This window comes from Centroberyx gerrardi, chromosome 15, assembly GCF_048128805.1.
Source record: "Centroberyx gerrardi isolate f3 chromosome 15, fCenGer3.hap1.cur.20231027, whole genome shotgun sequence".
Lineage (NCBI taxonomy): Eukaryota > Metazoa > Chordata > Actinopteri > Beryciformes > Berycidae > Centroberyx > Centroberyx gerrardi.
Window position 1 is genome coordinate 18026740 of NC_136011.1, and position 19570 is coordinate 18046309.

The window sequence follows — 19570 nt, forward strand, 5'->3', positions numbered from 1 at the left end:
TTTTGAATTTGAAGTACCAGAAGACCAGTTCTTGATTATTACAACACTTAAAATGAAATTGACTCTTCAGAAACCTGAATAGCTTTTTAATTCATTGGGAAAAAAAAATAATGCTAAGTTTCTGCAACATCAAGACATTGATTCTGCAGTCTACAGTTTTAAAACTCAGCAACTAACTGAAAGTTTCTCTTTGTGTTTTGTTCTGTTGAACTTTAATTTTTCAACGAATCTTCTCAAAAAATGTCAGCATTATGAAATAAACAGGGGTCCCACTGGTGACGCGAAGAAGCTGTACATGGACAGCCAAGTCAGCGGTTTTGACCGGATAAATCCATGGTAACCTATTGAAATGGTTCAACCACAGCCAAAATCAGCCACAGCCACAGCCAATGGAGCCGGAGCCCCGTTCAGCCAGCACAGCAGCTTAGCAGTCTTAACAGAGAATCCACCACTTATCATCATCGGCATCCAGCACCACAACACTCCACCATGAAGAGGCTTGAGTTAAGCCGGTTAAAATAACACGAGACAATACATCAACAACAGCTTCCTCTTCCCTTTTGATGCCTGCTTAATTTGAATGGTACAATGGGCTGAATCCTGTTCTGGTGCTCGACCAGAGGACCACAGAGCTCTGTCCATCTCTCCTTCACATCAGAGGCTGCTGGAGGAGCGGGGGGCCCCCTGATACTGTGTGGGGTTGGCTGATAAAGGCCTTATTTCAGGGTCTTCCAGTGAGGGCTGGATTCTACTCCCCAGCAGGGACGGCACGGACCGCGCCGGTTAAGGCAGATCCTAGAAACTGCAGTTAGAGCTGAAAGAGAGAGAGAGAGAGCGAGAGAGAGAGAGAGAGAAAGAGAGAGGGGAGATGGAGGAGAGTGAAGGGGAGGTGGGAGAAAGTGAGAGAGAGAGAGGGAGAGAGAGAGAAGAGATTGAGAGAAGAGAGTGAGTGAAAGAGAGAAGTGTTGACTGATAATGGATGCTACCTAGAGAGTTTACCATGCATATGACACCTTTAAGCTATAAATTGGGGAGTTTAAAAGTTCAATCTTTTCACTTTCCCTCTTGTTTTGGGAGGCTATAAATGTGGCCTCATGGTATTTGACTTTTCTTCTAGGCGCTGACACATGACTGAGGTCCTATTACTGCTACCCTGTTTGCTATTGAGGCAAACGATACCCATTGACCGGTGCGGGCCCTGTGAAGCATTTTACCTTGGGCTCATCCAGGACTTGACATGACCTTTGAACCTGAGGAGCGCAGCTGTCAAATGTCTCCCCTGTCATTCCCTTTGGAGACACACAGATTCTTCACAGGCACACACTCAATGACCATAAATGCACACGCGCGCACACGCACACACACGCCCACACATACGTATGCACACACACACACATTTGCACACACATTACTATTTGAGAACTAAGACACTCACACACCTCGAGAAGCAAATTCTAGATATCCTACTATGCATGTTATATATGGAGAAAAGTCAATAACTTTTTAATGCTATGCTGAAATTGCAAGATTGGAGGATCTGTACATGTATATGAATATGGATCTACTTTTTCTTAATTCTTCAGAATGTAGACTGTGGTGTAGTAGAGCCTCATGAATATCCTCCATCATCTTATAAACATGTACATGTGGTGGGAGGAGAAGATGGGGATCAGATTATGAAAAGTAGGAGTGAAAGAATCTAAAATTAGTAACAGCAAACACAAGTTTCTATTGCAAAAGAAGACAGAGAGAAACAATTTTTCAAGCAGGTTTCTTGATATGAAATCTAAATTTGCATTATTGTCTTCTTATTTCTCCAGCCCAGTTTGGTAACAGCCAGGAGTGTATTTATCTAATTCACAGAGCGCCAAGATCGTGAAATCACTGTGACAGGAGCACCACCAACTGGTCAAAACATGCCTCCTCACCATTAAATAACTGACTACTCTCTCTTCTGATGTGCATTGAAAGATTAGTCACATGCATCCAGTTGCAACCTCTACATTTAAACAGTCTTGATTTATTCTTAGTGTGATCTAAAAAACAAGCAAGGGTTTTTTTTCCACCTCAAAACCCCCTCGGAGAGGTTGACTTCATGGTATCCATCATCATGCATCTTTAATGACGTCAGGCCAGGAGCATGGGGTAAAATCACAGTAGTGGCCCCGGGCTAAAACCAGCTAAAATGAGGTTCCTCTTACCCCTTCCCACGCAGAGAGAGCTGCACACAGGCCGAGAGGGAGGGTACATCGCACCCATCGATCGCTGAGGCGGCTTGGCGGCTGGCGGCCACTCGGTGGGGTTGATGGATACGTTTGTGCCATAAAAACTCAGAGTTGGAACGCGGTGGGCCTGAGCCACGAACTGGGGAGACAGAGGTGTGACAAACGATGGATGCCTTGATTTATGGGTCCTTCTGCCAGACTGGGGAAAGGACAATCTCCTCACCCAATTTGGTTTAACTGTAAAGGGCCTATGGAGACTTACCGCACAAAGCCTAAAAAAGTACAGGAACTTCACTCTGCTCTATTCAAAACACATGTCAGGAATTGGAGCAAGAGAGTAATACTACGCTTTTGTCCCAGTCTAAATTCTGTTACATAAATCGACGTGTTTCCCCATCATCTATAATTCTATTAGTCACAGTAAATCTACAGACTGAAAAAATACAGTTATTCACATTAGAGAGATGAGACATGTACTTGTACTCAACTCAATTATATACAATGACCCTCAAACAATTATGTCAAATATAGCTCTGGGCCAAAATGCATTTTATGTTACAGAGAGCAAAACAAAAGAACAAGCAATAAAAAGATCTCCCACATTTCACAGCATACAGTATTTCCAAGTTATTTCCTGTAAAACTCTATGATAGTTTGAGTGTGGCTTGGAAACATCTTTCAGTTGCCGAGCCCCCAGCCTTGACCTCGGGGGTCAAAGTCAGTCAGGCTCTTCCTGTCTGTGGCTTTTCCCAGGATCCCCTGCCTGTCGGCATGTCAGCACCTCTCCTGTCTCCTCACCAACTCAGGATGTTGCTTTTGCCTTCCAAGAGTTTCCTGAAACCGGAGAAAAAAAAAAAGATCTGTTTCCATGCAGGGGTCACTTGGTGTTAAAAAAGAAACGCCATTAAATATCGCTGTTTGTATATTTGACTCAATTTTATAAACTCACTGCCCTATGACTTGTGCCTATTTGTGGATGTGAGGATGCATGAGCCTGTGGGGAATGAAAAGCGCATAGAGAGATCCAGTTCTACAAAGGGTGTACACAAGACCCACCAGCCCCCTTTTTCTATACAATTCAAAAATATTTTTTTCACACAGTTTAGCCACCCATTCATTTTAGTTATTTTTCACCTTGTAATTTAATGCATTGAACTCGCTGCAATGAATACCAAACCATTTATTTTTACCCTTGTGTATGGGACACTTTGCCTTTCACATTTAACCATTACACTGATGGGAACCATATAGGACGCCTCACTCCGAAGCAGCTTTTTCATTGCTAGTCAGTGAGATAATTAAAGTTAGCACTAAAACGGGGTCATGTTCTTAATGGTCTGATTAGAGGGCATGATGGACAATTAAGGGTGACGTTGCTAAAAAAGCGGAGTGATTTTGAGCAGAGGTGAGTGGAAATGGGGCACATCATTAAACTGCATGTAGGTGCCTTGCTCTCTCTCTGTCTCACTCTCTCTCTCTCTCTTGCTCTCTCTTTCTCCAGGTACTGGGAGGAAGAATGAGGGCTAAATGACAAGGTTGCACTCCCGGCTACAGACGTCCTGATTACTTTTTTGTCTCAAGCCTCGCCGCAGTTCCACATAAACAAAACGCTCTATACCTTGACGCTCAATTAACAGGCGTGTTTACAATGCAGAAGTTAGCTTTGCACACCTTTGTCTAAACTTTGATATAAAGTCTGCCATGCATGTTTAAAAATTCTTCTTAGCCCCTGCAGTATACCCGCAACTCTTATTCCCTTGTTGAGCAGCCCAAAGAGTATGTGTGTATAAATGGAAGGCCTGTCATTTCACATTCATTAAAAGTGAAGTTCCAAAATTAATAATGTAAAAATATGGGTTTTAATTAGTCTTCTATTCTGCCCAATGTACTTAAATTGGATCATCTGGTCCCCGATGCCCTTTCACTTAATAAAGAATTAGCCTGTGATGTTCTGAGCTTGACAGGTAGGATAAAGTGGAGAAAATCACTGCTGTTATATAAAGGATATATCCGTTTGTATGTAATTTGCAGCTTAGTCAATTTGACAGGGGGGAGGTTCCCAGCCATGGATTCCGTGCAGGTTTCCATTTAATGCATTTCTATCATGTTATGGCGTGACCATACAATTGCCTTGCATTGCTCATTTCTGTCATAGAATTAATCACATTAATCCAATTTGATTCGATATCTGGCGCACTTCCGAAAGAGCATTACGTTTGAGTAGAATCTACACATACTAAGTACACATAGGCTGGGTTGCTGCAAAGTGTGATCAAGTCCATTGAAGTTGATGAGTCCCATTTAAAATTAACATTTTTTTTTATTTGCATACCATGACTTGATAATGCTTATTCAGTTCAGTCCAGAAACATTAAATAAAAGCACAATTTTGATTTGAGGTGAATGTGTGTATGAGACAGTAGGCGTATTATATATATATATATGTTGTGCATTTACGCTTTGAACTTATGTGTATAAAAACAGCATGCACTCATGACCGTCCAAAGCTCAAGGCTGGTTGTATCTTTAAGGTTAAATAGGGGGGTTTTAAAGGGGGCTTTAGTTGAAAGCATATGGCATCCATGAGTGATCCTTTACATTCAGTGGCCATATACTGGTGTTTGTGTGCGGTTGAGTGGGTGTTGTCGCGTTATTCTCAGGCAACGAGCCCAGACAGCCCTCACCCTCTCTCTCTCACTCCCTCGCGCGGGACAGGCACAGCTGTCAGATCAAAATCAATCGCATTTTAAAGGACGTGCGAGCTAAATATTTCATTCTTGCCTTGGGAACCAATTAAGTGCTACATATGAAGTCAGAAGGACTGGTTGAGCCGGAGTCGTACTGGTGCGTACCAGCTGCTCCATTGCTTACACCACCCCCCCCTCCTCACCCCATGCAAATGTGTCAGTGTGAACGTTCGAGTTCAATTACCTAGTGATGTTTTAAAAATGCACCAAAGCCAGACTGGCAGTCCGGAATTGGAGGGGATCCACCCCAGGTATGTTGTTTATTTAGTTGTTGTCTGTTGTGCTGGCTGTAACCCATTTGCCCTGATTGCAGATGTAAGGGATCGCAGCGATAGGAGGGGCCGGGGCCTTCAAAGTGCCATGTGTCAGAGAACACCTCACACCGGATGGCAGGGACAACTGGCATCTATTCCTCAAACCATGACCCCTGCCTCCATCTCCCATTACACTCTATCACTATTCATAAAAAAAGTTACTTTCAAACTTAATCTTTGTGAATGTTTCCTCTGGGTGTCCTCTATATATTTTTTTTTGCTGATGGTGAATTTAGTCAGTTTTATTTGTCCTTTTGTCCAGTTCTCCATTTCCTCTTCACTTCAGTGAGATTCCCTGGGTATGATAAATCAGGGTGTATGTATTCTTTTTGAGTTTTGACTAACGCATTGTGTCCTTCCAGAGCATCTGCTTTGTCAATCTAAAGGACAAGTAAAAAATATTTTCTGGACTAAAAGTATGTGCTAAGACTCAAGGAAGCCAGGGTGAAACAGATTAGAGAATGAAAGAAGGAAAAAAAAGTCACACTAGGAAGGTTAAAGTGTGCATACGTGTGTGTGTGTGTGTGTGTGTGTGTATGTGGGGGTGGAGAGGGGGAGGGAGGGGGGAGTGAAAGAGAGGGAGGCTGAAGGCATAATACAGTACGTGACTGAAAATGAGAGAGAGCTGGCACCCTAAATGGAAGAAAGGATATCTGAGAAAGCAGAAAGAGAAAGCGAGAGAAAAACAAAAGCAGAGAGGAGAACAGGGAGCGAGGCAAGTGAAAGACAGAAAGAGACAGAGAAAGCGAGTGTGAAAAGGAAACGGCGCGAAAAGAGAGAGGGAGAGAAAGGAAAGAGAGATGGAGGGAGAGAGAGAGAGAGAGAGAGAGAGAGAGAGAGAGAGAGAGAGAGAGAGAGAGAGAGAGGGAGGGAGTATGATTGATAACGGTGCTGACAGAACCCCTCTGGCCATGCTCTCTGTGGCAGTTTGGGGAGACAGGGCCTCCCCGCGTGAGACCGAGCTGCCCCTCGCCACCGTCCCAGCACACACTCCACATCTGGTGGGATCGCCCACGCTAGGTCAGGGGTCACGGCACCATGGGGCTACTTTCGGACTCACATCCCAGGATGCTCGGAGAAAAACACAAGGCCTGTCGGGTCCGCGCAATAATCAGCATTTTGAACGGACAAGCATGAGCCTAATCACTCCTCTAAAATATTTTCCTTTGCGCTGACCTGGGGCAGGGCTAAAACGAAAAGTGTGGTGACTTTTTTTTTTTTTTTTTTTTTTTTTTTTAGCTAAACCACGATGACATGGGATATCACAAAAACAAAAGCTCTGCTGAGGGTAGAGGCAGGGATTCTGTGTTTTATGTGCCGACGTGCAATGTGTGTTGTGTGTTCACGTGTGTGTGTGTGTGTGTGTTGCGGCTCGTGCGCGAGGAGACAGCACTGATGAATTAGAGATAAATAATGAAGTAGCTTGGGGACTGATTTGTGATAGCAAGAGGGCCCATCAACAGCGAACACTAATACTTTTGAATGCTATGCCGTTTGATGTTGATCAAGTTCAACTCGGTTGACAGGGCTGAGAAGACTGTGGGGAGCACAGGGACCGTACTAGAGAACCTACTCAGACAGGTGAAAGAAGAGAGGGACAATACCACTCAGACACACTCACGTACGCAACCAGTCACACATACAAACACACACACACACACACATCCGCACATCTACACACACAGGCCCACATTTAAAGGTACGCAGAGGAACCCTTATCCAGTGCACACAGTTATTTAAGCATTTTACCTTTAAACAAGAAAAGGTGAACATGTCACTTGTATACTCAAAGGTATTTTATTCAGTTTTAGAAACTCACTTTTGAATAATTACCAATTAGCTGTGAGAAATTCGTAAGAAACACACATTAAACAGCGTAGCGCTCTACCAATTTGTGTCTATAGACATTCACGACATGCCACTGTTCCTCCATTGCTTGGGGCATGGGTCATTTTGAAAGTGTCACCATTTAACCGGGGGGAGGGTTGGGTCTCCATACCTCCAGCATTAGCCCATGTGGGCAGAGTTCGGGTGTGTGGAGAGCGTGGCCTCATTATGAAGGAGATAAAGACCGTTAAGGCTGTTTGGTCTTGGGCCGGCTCCAGCCCCTATGGTGAAACACACCTGCTCCCCTCTTTAAAAAGCCCTGCTCCAGTTTAGCTCTTGGCCACGGACGAGTAATGACCTATCCAGGGGGCCGTAACGCCCGCTTCGTTTAGCCTGTCGTTAAGACCCAGAGTCAGCAGCATACTGCGGCACAGTACCGTGCCAAAACTCAGTACAGGGTGTCCTTGCCAAAGATCTAACATCAAGCCTACTCTGTTAGAATATGGATAACTAACTAGCTAACCACATTAATGAAATGGTAGAATAAATGTGGCAGATTACTCTCCAGTTGGAGAATTTCTTTTAGACATATTGTCAATTGAGTTGGATCCTTTGATAATTCAACTGAATAATCAACATGAATATAAATGGAAAAATCAGCCGTTGTATAACAGTCAATAGGAGCACACTCAAGAATACAGTATCCACTAAGTAATTAGAGAACATAAAGTTGCAGCTTGACACTGCTTGGTTTTCCATTGTTGTCCTGTCTTTGTTGTTACACACACACACACACACACACACACACACACATACTGTACACACGCGTATGAACATGCATGCACGTGCACACACACGTACAGGCATACACACAAACACGTGTACACGTAGGCACACAAACACACATAGAAGCACACGCATGAATGCAAGCACACACGCACATGCACATGCTCACACACACACACACACACATACACACACACACACACACACACACACGCACACACGCACGCACACACACACACACACACACACACACATTCACATACATGCACGCACACACACACAAAGATTTCCCAGTTTCCCAGTTATGTTTTCATCAAAGCTTTTCTTTGGCACTACAGAGCAGCGTCAGTATGGTAATGTGTTGTGCTGCCTGGAAAGCTGTCAAAAAGCTCCCACCTTGGATGAGAGACCACGGTAATTCAACTGGGCTCCTGTCTTCTGTGTGTTCAGGTCTCCTCATTATTCCGCTTTGCAGGGTAATGGCGTCTTGCACTGTTTTATCTGTCAGCTCACAGCAAACTATAGTTTTTTAGCCCTGTATATTAGATGCTAGCATCAAAGGCAGCTGTCTTGACACAGGAGAGAAAGAAAAAAAATTGTTGCGTAAAAAAATGGAAACACTCCCGGTAGGCGAAAATTGAATCTCTTTACGTCTGGGGTGATGTGTGTATTGAGAATAGATTTGCTGGTTGGCGTCTATGTGTTTGTTCTCGAGTAAACAGCAAGGCTTGTTTGGGTGTAACTGTCAGGTATATGCGTGTGCCCCGTGTGAAAATGGGTTTGTTCGCAAAGTGGGAGTTAGAAAAAAAACACCAACACAAATTCACTCTAGCTGTCTGATCAATGGGGATTTAAGTTACCAGTGACAACTGCATAGCGGATGTCAAGAGACATAGACCCCTCGCATACAATCGCAATGCTAGCCGCATATTCTATCAGCAGGTTTTGTGACTTGTCTGTTTTTACCCAGCTGAACACCTCTGAAAAGTGATTTTTACATGCACCAGTTAGATCATATGAGCGCAAATTTTTGTTTGGAGTTTTATTCAAGTTTCAAGAAAAGTATGCTTCCAACACTAAACTCTGGCTCCATCTCTTTCCCCCTCCTGCACTCACCTCTATCAGGTCATGTGGGACTTCTGGCCCCTTGGGTGATGGTAGGGTTGTGTGTGTGTGTGTGTGTGTGTGTGTGTGTGTGTTTATGGCAAGTGTGTGTATGGTGAGCTGAGATCTGTGTTTGTATGAGTAGATGTATGTGTGTGTGTGTGTGTGTGTGTGTGTGTGAGTTAATGTGTGTTTGCATGTGTGTGTTTGTGTGTGTGTGTGTGTTGGGGGGTAGGGTTCTTCAGAAGACGCGGGTAGAGCAAATTAAAACTCACCGCAGGAAATGAGCGCCCTTGGCACTCCTCTTCCCAAGCAGCTGCACACACCCCAACCATCATCTGCCATTTTGACACATCCACGGGGCGTAGCAGGCAGCGACAAGGGGGGAGCGAGGGGTGCCAACGCGACACCCACGGCTGCGAGCATCGCCGGGCCGCAGCCTCCAGCCAAACAGGTGTGTGACATCATGCCGCTGGTTCCTCTTCGGGGGCCCGGGGAGCAGGCTGGGGGACCGGAGCAGAGAGGGGGAGGTGGAGGAAACAAAGGGAGGTTAGGTCTCTACCTGACAAGCTCATTGATAACGTTTGGGACACGAGCCCTGAAGTCGATGGCAAATTGCCTCTAATGTCTCCCGGAGATCACGGGCCAAAGTCAGGTGCTGGGCGCTAAATGGGCTCATTAGTTATGATTTTTTTCTTTCTTTTTTTGGACTTTGCAGGGAGTTTTACACACATGCACACACACACGCACACACACCATTTCAGAGACAGTTGAAGCCAGAGGGCTTTTGCAAACTTGGGACGTCATCATAACTCAAGACAGGGTTATAGTTGAGCCCAAGTGTTGAGACCTTTTCCTCTCAGCTCTTGTAGCACATACAAAGCAGGTCATTTTTCAGTTTGGAGTTATAGTTTGACTATTTCAACAACTAAGACATGTTGAGCTATCTGGGGAACACGTGAGTCAAATCTACACGGTCTGAAAGCAATTCCACGCAGACATAAACATTGTCGCAAAAACACTTGTGATTTGTTTCCGTCAAATTTGTTACCAGCACGAAACTTAACAGAAAGACAACAAATGAAATCAGCGTGTACCTATTTAGAATTCTCAGCGCGTCTCCCAGATACACCCCTCTTCACACTTCAGTCGAATCCCCCAGCGACAGATCCTGTAGCAGAGGAGAGGGAGGCTGTGAGTAGCCTGGGGGGTTCCTAAAGGCACCCGTCTGGGACCTGCTTCATAATCAGTGGACAGAGAGGATAGTGGTGGTACGGCTTCCCAGAGCCACTCTCTCCCCCCGGCTGCCCGAACCCTGGTAAGCACCCCAGGGCTACCTGTTAAGGTGTTCCCCCTGGTCCGGTCTCTCTTCCTGGGCAAAAAACTCACATGCAGTCAGCTGTCTCCACACTAGATTGAACGAGATCTGGCTGCTGATTGGATGAAGGGGACAAGGTTGCAACGGAGTATGTTTCTGTCTAGTTTGTGTGTGCGTTTGTGCACAAGCATGGATGGATTTGTGGATGTTGATGTATGCTTATGCATGTGTGGGCACATTATGTATGTGTTGGCACGACCACATACATTTACAAATATGCACTTGTATGTGCGTGTTTGCTAATGAATGCATGTGTTTGTGTACTGTAAGTGTGCATGTGTAAATGTTGTATGTGTTTTCTTGTGTGACTAAGAGGAAATATATTGTTAGTTGTCAAGGAGACATTGCAAGGGAGCTGGAATTACTCACCCACATGGACCTAACTGTATGCCAAGTAACAGCCTGGACAATGTGAGTGTCTCCACAGACCTCTTTGGCCCTTATCAACAATAATGCTTGTTAATGCTATGAAATGGCTCTAATTAGTCTGCAGTCAAATTAACTGCTGCAGCCTAATAAGAAAAGATCTTTCTGATAATAAAACTATTAAAAAAAAACAGCAATTAAGATATAATGGACACTCAGCTGGCATTATGCTACTGATGGGTGTTACTGTTGTTTTGGATTTACGGCTTTAAAAAAAAAAAACGAACATTATGACATGTTGTCTAGGATCTGTTTTATCTGTGTGGGTTTTTTATTGTAGTTACTGTAGGTATATGTAACATTGGCTGTGTTTCTGTTTCCATAGTCAGGAACAATATTCCCTTGACTGCGCCTCGGGGTATATCTCCTCCTTCCCGCTGTTCTACAGCAGACCTCAACATCACCGCTGCTGTTGTAGATGCAGAAAACATAGTAGTAGTAAGCAACCAGGGAGGAAGGTCTGGGGCTAGAGCCATGGACTTTCTAATTCAGACCCTGGCCAAGGGATCTGGGAGACACAGTACATTTTAACAAACACACTGGCCATTTCCAAATCTGCCGTGTGTGCTCAGCCGTCCATGGTTCTCCAAGATATCTGGAGGAGAGGGAAGGTGGGCGGGAGGGTTGGGGAGGTGGGGTGTACAAGGCGAAGAGAGCCAGGGCTGTGCCGTCTCTCCAGTTTGGTTTGGTCCGAGCACAGAGCCAGCTGGCCTCATTAGGACTTGATGGGAGGCGGGCTGGCATGAGACGTGCACATGCATGCACACATCAACAAATGTAGTGTGAAGCGTGGCCTGATGCCCGTGAAAGACCCACACAAAAGTTTTTTTTTTTTTTTTTTTTGAGTGCGTAGTGGCTTATAGGCAGAACAAGCGTATGATGTGGGAAAACATGATCATTAGTTTGTGTTCTCAGTTTAAGGTGCTGTCTTTACCTGGCTCACCTGAGCTACCTCAGTGCGCTTGAGTGCTCGTTTGAGAGGAGAGAGAACCATGAACGGGGGCGATGGGGGTTTGGGGTTGGATGGAGTGGAGTGGGTATAAAGGGACGAGAGGATATGATTCATGGTAGGGTGGGTTCATCACGAGAGACGGCCGCTGACCTACAGTCTGAGGGCCGTTGGACCGGAACCAAGGCCTTGTTCCGACAGAGCGAGTGTAGCGTGAGCTGTGACGGATGGCGCCGGTCTGTTTGAGAGCCCCTGAGCAGGTGTGTGTCTCGCTCACATCTGCAGGCAAGCACAGTGAACCGAGACCAAATGGCAGACGCACGGGGCCCATCGGGTACCTGTGCACTGAGACACACTAATGATTATGGATGCAGGCCTATTAACGGTCACATCTGTAAGGGAGAACAACAACCAGCGCACTGGGAGTGAGTCAGCAGTTTTAACTCCCCCCTGGAACATAGACATGCTGGTGTCAATGTTGGGAGAAAAACTCAAGTCAAAATGCCGCCTCTCCCCTAGTTCAGGTCCAGGTAGAGACCTCAGCCCGGCTAAAGCATCTGAAATGATGAGGTGCATAGGCCTCCTTGAGAAAAGTCTCCGCAAGTTTACTTGTTGAACTCGGAAACAGCCGCACACTGGAGCTGGATTCCAGGGCAGAAACTGAAGGACATTCTGAGAAGCCAAAAAAAAAAAAAAAAAGAATTTGCTGGTACAGCTCAACACTAAATTATCTAATGAATTCATCAACTTAAAAACAGCGTTAAATATTCATTCTAAGAGTATAGGTAATAAATTAAATATTACTCATTGACTCATTATTTAAAAATGCATAATATGATTTGCATAGTTTTATCCTGATAAGAAATAATAATGGGTAGTTGTCTTGTAGCGTCTTTCATGACGGATGAAGCTTGCGTCTTTTTGTTCCCTCATCATCCCTCTCTCCTACTTGCTTCTCATTAAAGTTTTAACGGAGGCTGTTTTAATTGTCAATCCTTTGACAGGTTGATAAAAGCAACTTGACAATTAAGTTCATTGGCTCCGCTATGCATATTAATTAGGTCTTATTTGGGTTTCTATTGTTATTGGAAGGAGCACTCATGGTGTAGCAAAATGTCAGCCATTAACTTCCCTCTTCTCAGAACTTAATGTAATTAAGCTTGCTATTGTATGAGTACGAGAGGAGACTCTAGAGAGGGGAACTTTTAGTATTCATTGTATAAATGAGTAATGCCATTCCTGTGACACTGCAACAACGGTATTCCTCTAAAATCAGCAATTCAAATCTTTATTATCTACAACAACTGCTGCCTACCCTTATTTGGTTAATGGACAAAGGAACCTTACCTTCATGTCAACTTGTGTAGGAAAGTGTGTGCGTTTGTGTAGGTGTACTGTGTGTGTATGTGTGTGTGTGTGTGTGTGTCTATACAGTATGCGTGTTTATATGTATGTGTGAAAGGGATGACAGACTGTGTACTCAAGACAGAGAGAGAGAGAGAGAGAGAGAGAGAGAGAGGCGGGGAAGGCGAAGCAGGACATAAAGGGTGCAGAGAGACTCAGCATTGGGAGGGAGGGGAAGGAAAAATGAAGGCGCGGTGGGGTTGGGGGTGGGGGGGTGTTCTAGCAGATTACCCAGTGCACCTTGCTCAACTCTGCAGGCCCACACACTCACATCAAAGTGGTACCCCCTATCTGCCCGAGGCTTAGTCGGCCCCTGTCCACCCCCCATGTCACTCCATACATCCTCCTGTTCATGTTGAATAATTGACAGTTCTGTTTTACATGCTCAGCATTTGCCAGGACATGGAAGTGTGACTCCAAACAGGGCATGACTCCGAGAGGTGCTCTGCGTTGGGTTGACTTCATTAGAATGTGCCCTACTAATGCTCTGTGTGCACCCTGGGCTGAATACCATCAAGCGAAATCCGTGGAGAAATTGTCTGCTAAAAAGAAGAGGAGGTGGGTAATAAGGAGAGATTTGTGTTGCGGTTTTATCGAGACTTCATCGCGGTGCATTGTTTAAAGAGTTACTCTTTCCGCATTTGAGCCGACAGCAGTTCTCATTCCAGACCCATCTGTATGAAGAGGACAACAAGTCCCCTCATTACAGTGGAAATGGTTCAGTTCCTCCTTCGAAGATACCATGTACTGTCTGGTGTGTACTTACATTCAGAATCTGCTGAACTTGTTGGATGTCACTCAAGACCGGCAGAATGGCCATGCATAGCAAAGGACAATGACTGCCAGGGGTACGTGAAGGGGGCTGGAGTGTTTGTGCCAGGGCGATCTCTGAAGTCAAATAAGCCATTATCAGTCTGTCAAGCCAGGTCTCATTTGAGGTCTCTTAATAACAGTTAGGCAGTTTGGTGAAGTCTCTCAGAATGCCCCGGTAATAGCTTTTTACAACTACTGTAGAGAAATTAGACAAAGTACTGAAGTGATGAAGTAAGGCTGCAACAGGACTGAATTGTTCCAGGCCTAATCCACTTTTGTATGCACAATGGTAAAAAATAATAATAATAAAATACCAATCTATGTCTAATATTTTGTCTTTGCATCACACTGGTTTATATGGATTCTAGGGGTTTTAAGATACTACTATAGATATAAAGTATGGGTATGGTATAGTCCTTGCAGCAAGGGAGGGAAAGGCCTGGCTGTTCATTTGATACTTTACCTTGACCCCTGAAGTGTGTCGCTAGCACCCTGAGGGCTTGGGCTGGCCAAACCTTTCTCAGTCCCCCCTGGGAATGATAATCTCAACGTGGGCGTTTACCACGGACACCAGACACAACACCATTAGCCACAGCTCCGCTGCTGCTCATTAGGACCCCCGATCGATATAGGCGGCCACAGAAATCGCCAGTGCTGCGGAACCAGCTATCACTCTTCAGAGTTATTATCGTAAACAGCACTGGCCAAGATTTAGGGCAGTACCCTCTTTCTCTGTATCTATTAGAAATAGAGGGTTGGGAGGGCAATAAGTGAATGACTGGAGTTCCCCTTCTAAGGACATTATATTGTTTCACTTTATGTTCTGAAACTTTGTGCTGTCTGGAGTTGCCTTGCAATAAAATTAGAAGCAGTCAGGAAGCATTATACTCTGCTCAGTTCTCTGGGGTTTGGTATTATGACATGGCTGGAGCAGAAAAACACTGACACAGAGGAAGTTCAGTCATTACTGGGAAGATATTTGAGTGTTGATGTCTCCCATATTGAGTGTCAAAAAAGAATGTGTAGGTTTAAGCAGAACTGCAAAATTTGCTGAGTTTGCAAAGTACCCCTATAAATGACAACATTATGTGCATTGCAAAAAATGTATAAATCTATAGGGTCAAAATGAGAGCAACTGAATACAGAATGACCACACTGATTTTTCTTTTTAATGTTTCAGTACACCGTGGGACCTCAGTTTGATATCACTATGACAAGATAATTTAATTATTTCTCAATTCTTCCTCTTTGAAACATGAGTTCTGGAGACATTAGTCAGAGGAAATTGTAGATAAAAAAGACAAAAAAAAAAAAGGATAGTCCATTGGTTTCTGGCAGAGAGGAGAATAATATTGAGGCAAAATTGTGAAAATAAGAAAAAGGGGAGATGTATTGATTTTTGGTGGAGCCAGGGAAAGAAAAGAGAGGGAATAAAGAAGTGCTCTTTGGCCGATGTGTCCAAATGATGTCTCAGGGGAGGTTCTTAATGGTAGGGGGAGGGGTGGAGGGGGGTTAAGGGGGTGAGGTGGGGGTGACGGGGGCAGGTGCCTACCCTGACTAAGGCATGGAACTGCCCTTAGGCTAGGGCTAATGGTATTGGCTGAGCTTACTTTAAGCAGCTCTTTCCTAATGGCCAACTATGAGTGTGCCACAGGATAGACAGGTATTGATTGGTTCAAATGCTCTTGAGTTGACAAGAACTGAAAGTCCCTCAAGCATATACAATCTCGCAGCAAATTATGTCACACGGAAAGGTGATTAAAAACAGAAGCTTGGGGCAGACACACTCATTAAAAGTGTATATGATATTTCTCTCGTTGTCCTTGTATCGTTCTTTCTTCTTTGTGTTTAGCCCTCTTTCTGTCTGTGCCTTTGTCTTTCTGTTGTTTTTTTTATTTTTTCAGTGTGAGAAATGTCTATTTATACATTGTGAAATTCCATCAGCAGCACAATCTTCAAACCTTATTTTCCATAATAGAGATTCAGTGCAATGACGATTGAACCTCCATTGCATCAGTCAAAGTGCTGCACACAGCATACCACTTTATCAGTAATGTAAAATTGTCATTTGAATAGAGTCAAATGGCTTGACATTTTCTGAATATGAATACAGGTGTGATGGTTATATTCTCCTTTGAAAAAAGGTGCAGCATACAGGTATAGTATACAGAGAACAATGCCATATATTTGCTTTGTTGTCATGCCCCCCTTCCTCATACACACATACAAAAAAATGCTGTGTACAAGATTTTCTCTTATTCACAAGGGGCGCTTTCTAGACTGCTTGAGGCATCTGCTTTGATTGCATAATTCCCAAGAGACGAACAACACAAAACAAAAATACTGACTGAATTCAGACCTATAATATACCGAACAAATAACATACCAGCTCCACTCTTCAAAACCATAGTTCTCTAAAGAAAAGGAATTGGAGAGTAAATTCAAAGTTGAAAGCTTAGCTCTTTCACAATGTATGGGGGGATGGGGCTGGAAGATGAAACAAACTTTCTTACTGGCTTAATATATGTAGCATTACCAAAGCAAATAGGCCATAGCATAAGAATGTAAGTACACTTTAACCTAAGTGGGACATATCAGAGTTACCGTAAACCATTTTTAAGGCAAATATACTGTAGACATTTCAGGACCGACTGGTGAGGAAATGCTGTATTATGCAGAGGTGATACAACAGGTCCCCCACCTCATATGGTGCTTTGCCAAGTGTAGCATGACAATTTCAAGCAAAGTAAACAGTGTTGAACAAATGAAAGTTAAATGAAATGACGAGTCCTTTTTCCTCAGCAACACAAAAAAAGAGAGATTTTCTGCATCCAAATGATACGGCTGCACTCAAAGCTCACAGTTTTCTTCTCTTTCGATTAAATGCTCTTTCTCTGGCTGTTTGTGCTTTACAGTGGAGTGTGCTACATCGCTACTTTCTTCTCTACAGGGGCCCCTGGGCTCCCCAAGCAATAGGAGTAAATTAGAGTGCACCTGTTCCAGCTCCAAGATAAGCCATCTCCAGAGGATTTCCTCTGAGTAAAATGAAGTGAGTGAAGAATAAACAGAATATCACAGCATTACTCCGCCAAGGTGAAGTTGCTGCTGCTCTGGGGACACGGTTCGTTTTGCACAACACCCAGCAAAATATCCTCTATAAACCTCTGGATGTAAGACTGTAGGAATGGTCTCTGCTCACAGCGGAGAGAATAGGCGCTGCACTTTGTGTTCCAAGCAAGGCAGTGAGTCTGCTTCTCAACTGTATCTACTCACAACCTTGAGTTGAAATGCTGTTATTTGTGGTTTGGGTATTGTGGTTTGTTTCCAGCATGTTTTGACTCTGTGTCAACACATCTGCGATAGTCAAACATCAAACCACATACTTCCCTTTTTCCATTCCTGTACCACTGCCAAATATTTCTGAAAGTACCTAATTAAGTCAACTAAGAAAATTGTCAGTACGTCTCTCCTTTCTTCCCATCGGCTTAGCCACATGAGTTACTCCTAGTATGTTTCTTAGAGGAAATAAAAGATATAACCCCAGTGTGATGCCCAAAGACCACTGACCGTAGATGTCTAGTATGCAAAATTCACTCTGTTGGTTTACACATAAAAGGCATGGATAATTAGAGGAAAAATGTAATTCATCATACGTTTGATAATCAGTCTGATACGGTCTCCTATCTGCACCAGAGCATTCAAATAACCCCCCTACTATTAGCACCCCACTCTCCCTCACACCAGTAGTCTGTTTTACCCTCTCTTTGTTCCCCTACAACACATTATCATTATTGTAGCTAATTGCATGGTTTGCCTTGAAGTCGTGCTGGAGACTCGTGATCTGGGGTTGAAACGTGGACAGGGATCCAGTCTTCTCCACAGCTTGCCTTACACTGCTAATTGCCGTTACCACAGGATAAGGCATACTCCTCGCTGTGGCCAGCCGGACGAGGCTGAAACAGGCGCGGGGTGGGACGGGTGGGGGAGTGGGCCGGGCGGTGGGGGGATACTATCACAAGGGTGGTAGGACGTGTGTGTGTGTGTGGGGGGGGGGGGAGCTAAGGGTGGCATAACTGAGGTGGGATGGGTAGACCAGATTGGGGAGGGAAAGGATTGTTGGTGGGGGGTAAGCGGAGGGGATGGAACCGGTGTTAGATGTAGGTCAGGGGGAGTGGAGTGCCCTAAAGATTACAGTCGGTTAGTGCGACCCCTCTCTGACAGGATCTGAGCCTTTACTCCCAGCAGAGGTGGACCCTGGCATTCAGGGAACCCAGCTGTTAGTAAGGCTAATAAAGCCCGGGCAGAAAGTTTCCAACCTCCAGCAGTCCAGAGACATTGTCCTGCCACAGGTCCAAAGGCTGGATCTTAGTTAAAATCGTCCTAAAAGACTGACGAGAGTCTTTAAATGGCTGTTAATGATGGTTATGGTGCAGTATAAAATTAATATTCATTTTACAAACTATCCTGATAATTTATAAGAACTTATCTTTTTCATTATCTTTGTTTATTAAAGAAGTGTAATGTGAGTGATGAGTTCATCTAACTCTAAAAATTTGAGGCTCGTATGAACCCTGATAGTTTCTTAATTCAGATGGGAACGTTAGTTTTACACCACAGTATCAACTTTCAACTTCAAAATGAGTCACAGCTCCCCGATGGGGTTTTAGAAAAGGAAATGGAATCACAGACATAACTAGTGACAAAGCCTCCATCACCTCATATAAGATCTCATTCCATCTGTGAGAACTTTGGGTCTACCCTAGAAAAATAATAAATATCCTCCTCTCATAGCTGGTGTTCGTTTTGTTCAAAAGGTGGTTTCAAGACCAAGCAAAGGAAATGGTATCATTAATGATATATATTATGAACTAGGGCCTCTTAGAACAGTTTCCTACAAGTGCATGGATAGGGGTTGATCTCTTTCCTAACAAAGGATCTCTAAAATATGAAGTGAAAAGCTACCCAAGATGAAGCTGGTAAAGAAACAAGCGAGGAAGAGCCTATTTCCACAACACAAACAGATTTCCTGGCCTTTAGCAGTCTCTTACTGGGATACTTTGAGACATATCCATCAAAACACAGCTGTATTCATTCATATTTCATACCTCCTCCTTCTCCCAGTGCTTTAACACTGTTCTTTGATCAAAGGAGAGAAGTCGGATCACAACAGGAAGGTTCCCTGCCAGCCAAGAAGGAGAAGGAAGGCCAATCCACTACTGTACATGCTACCGTATGGCTTGCTGTACTTCCAGTTAACTTAAAAAAAAAAAAAAAATGTGTCTTGCAAATGCAAAACTAAGAATACTTGAGAAATTCATGACTTTCAGATTTTCCACAGATGAAATCGTTTTGTAGTTTTGAAATTCCACATTTTACACCGAGCTTGATTTCAGGCCATGTACGACTCTGCCGCAAAATTTTACAAAACACTTTTGATATAAACACAAATTCCATCAATCAGCATGCGGTAAAATTAGCAATTTCCGCCGAGTTTGAGATGATTGATTGAAGTCTTTGTTAGATTTAGAGGAATACACTATCTGCAACTTCAGTGATGGAATTGCTGGGAGACCTACTGCTAGGAGCGGATTCAAATC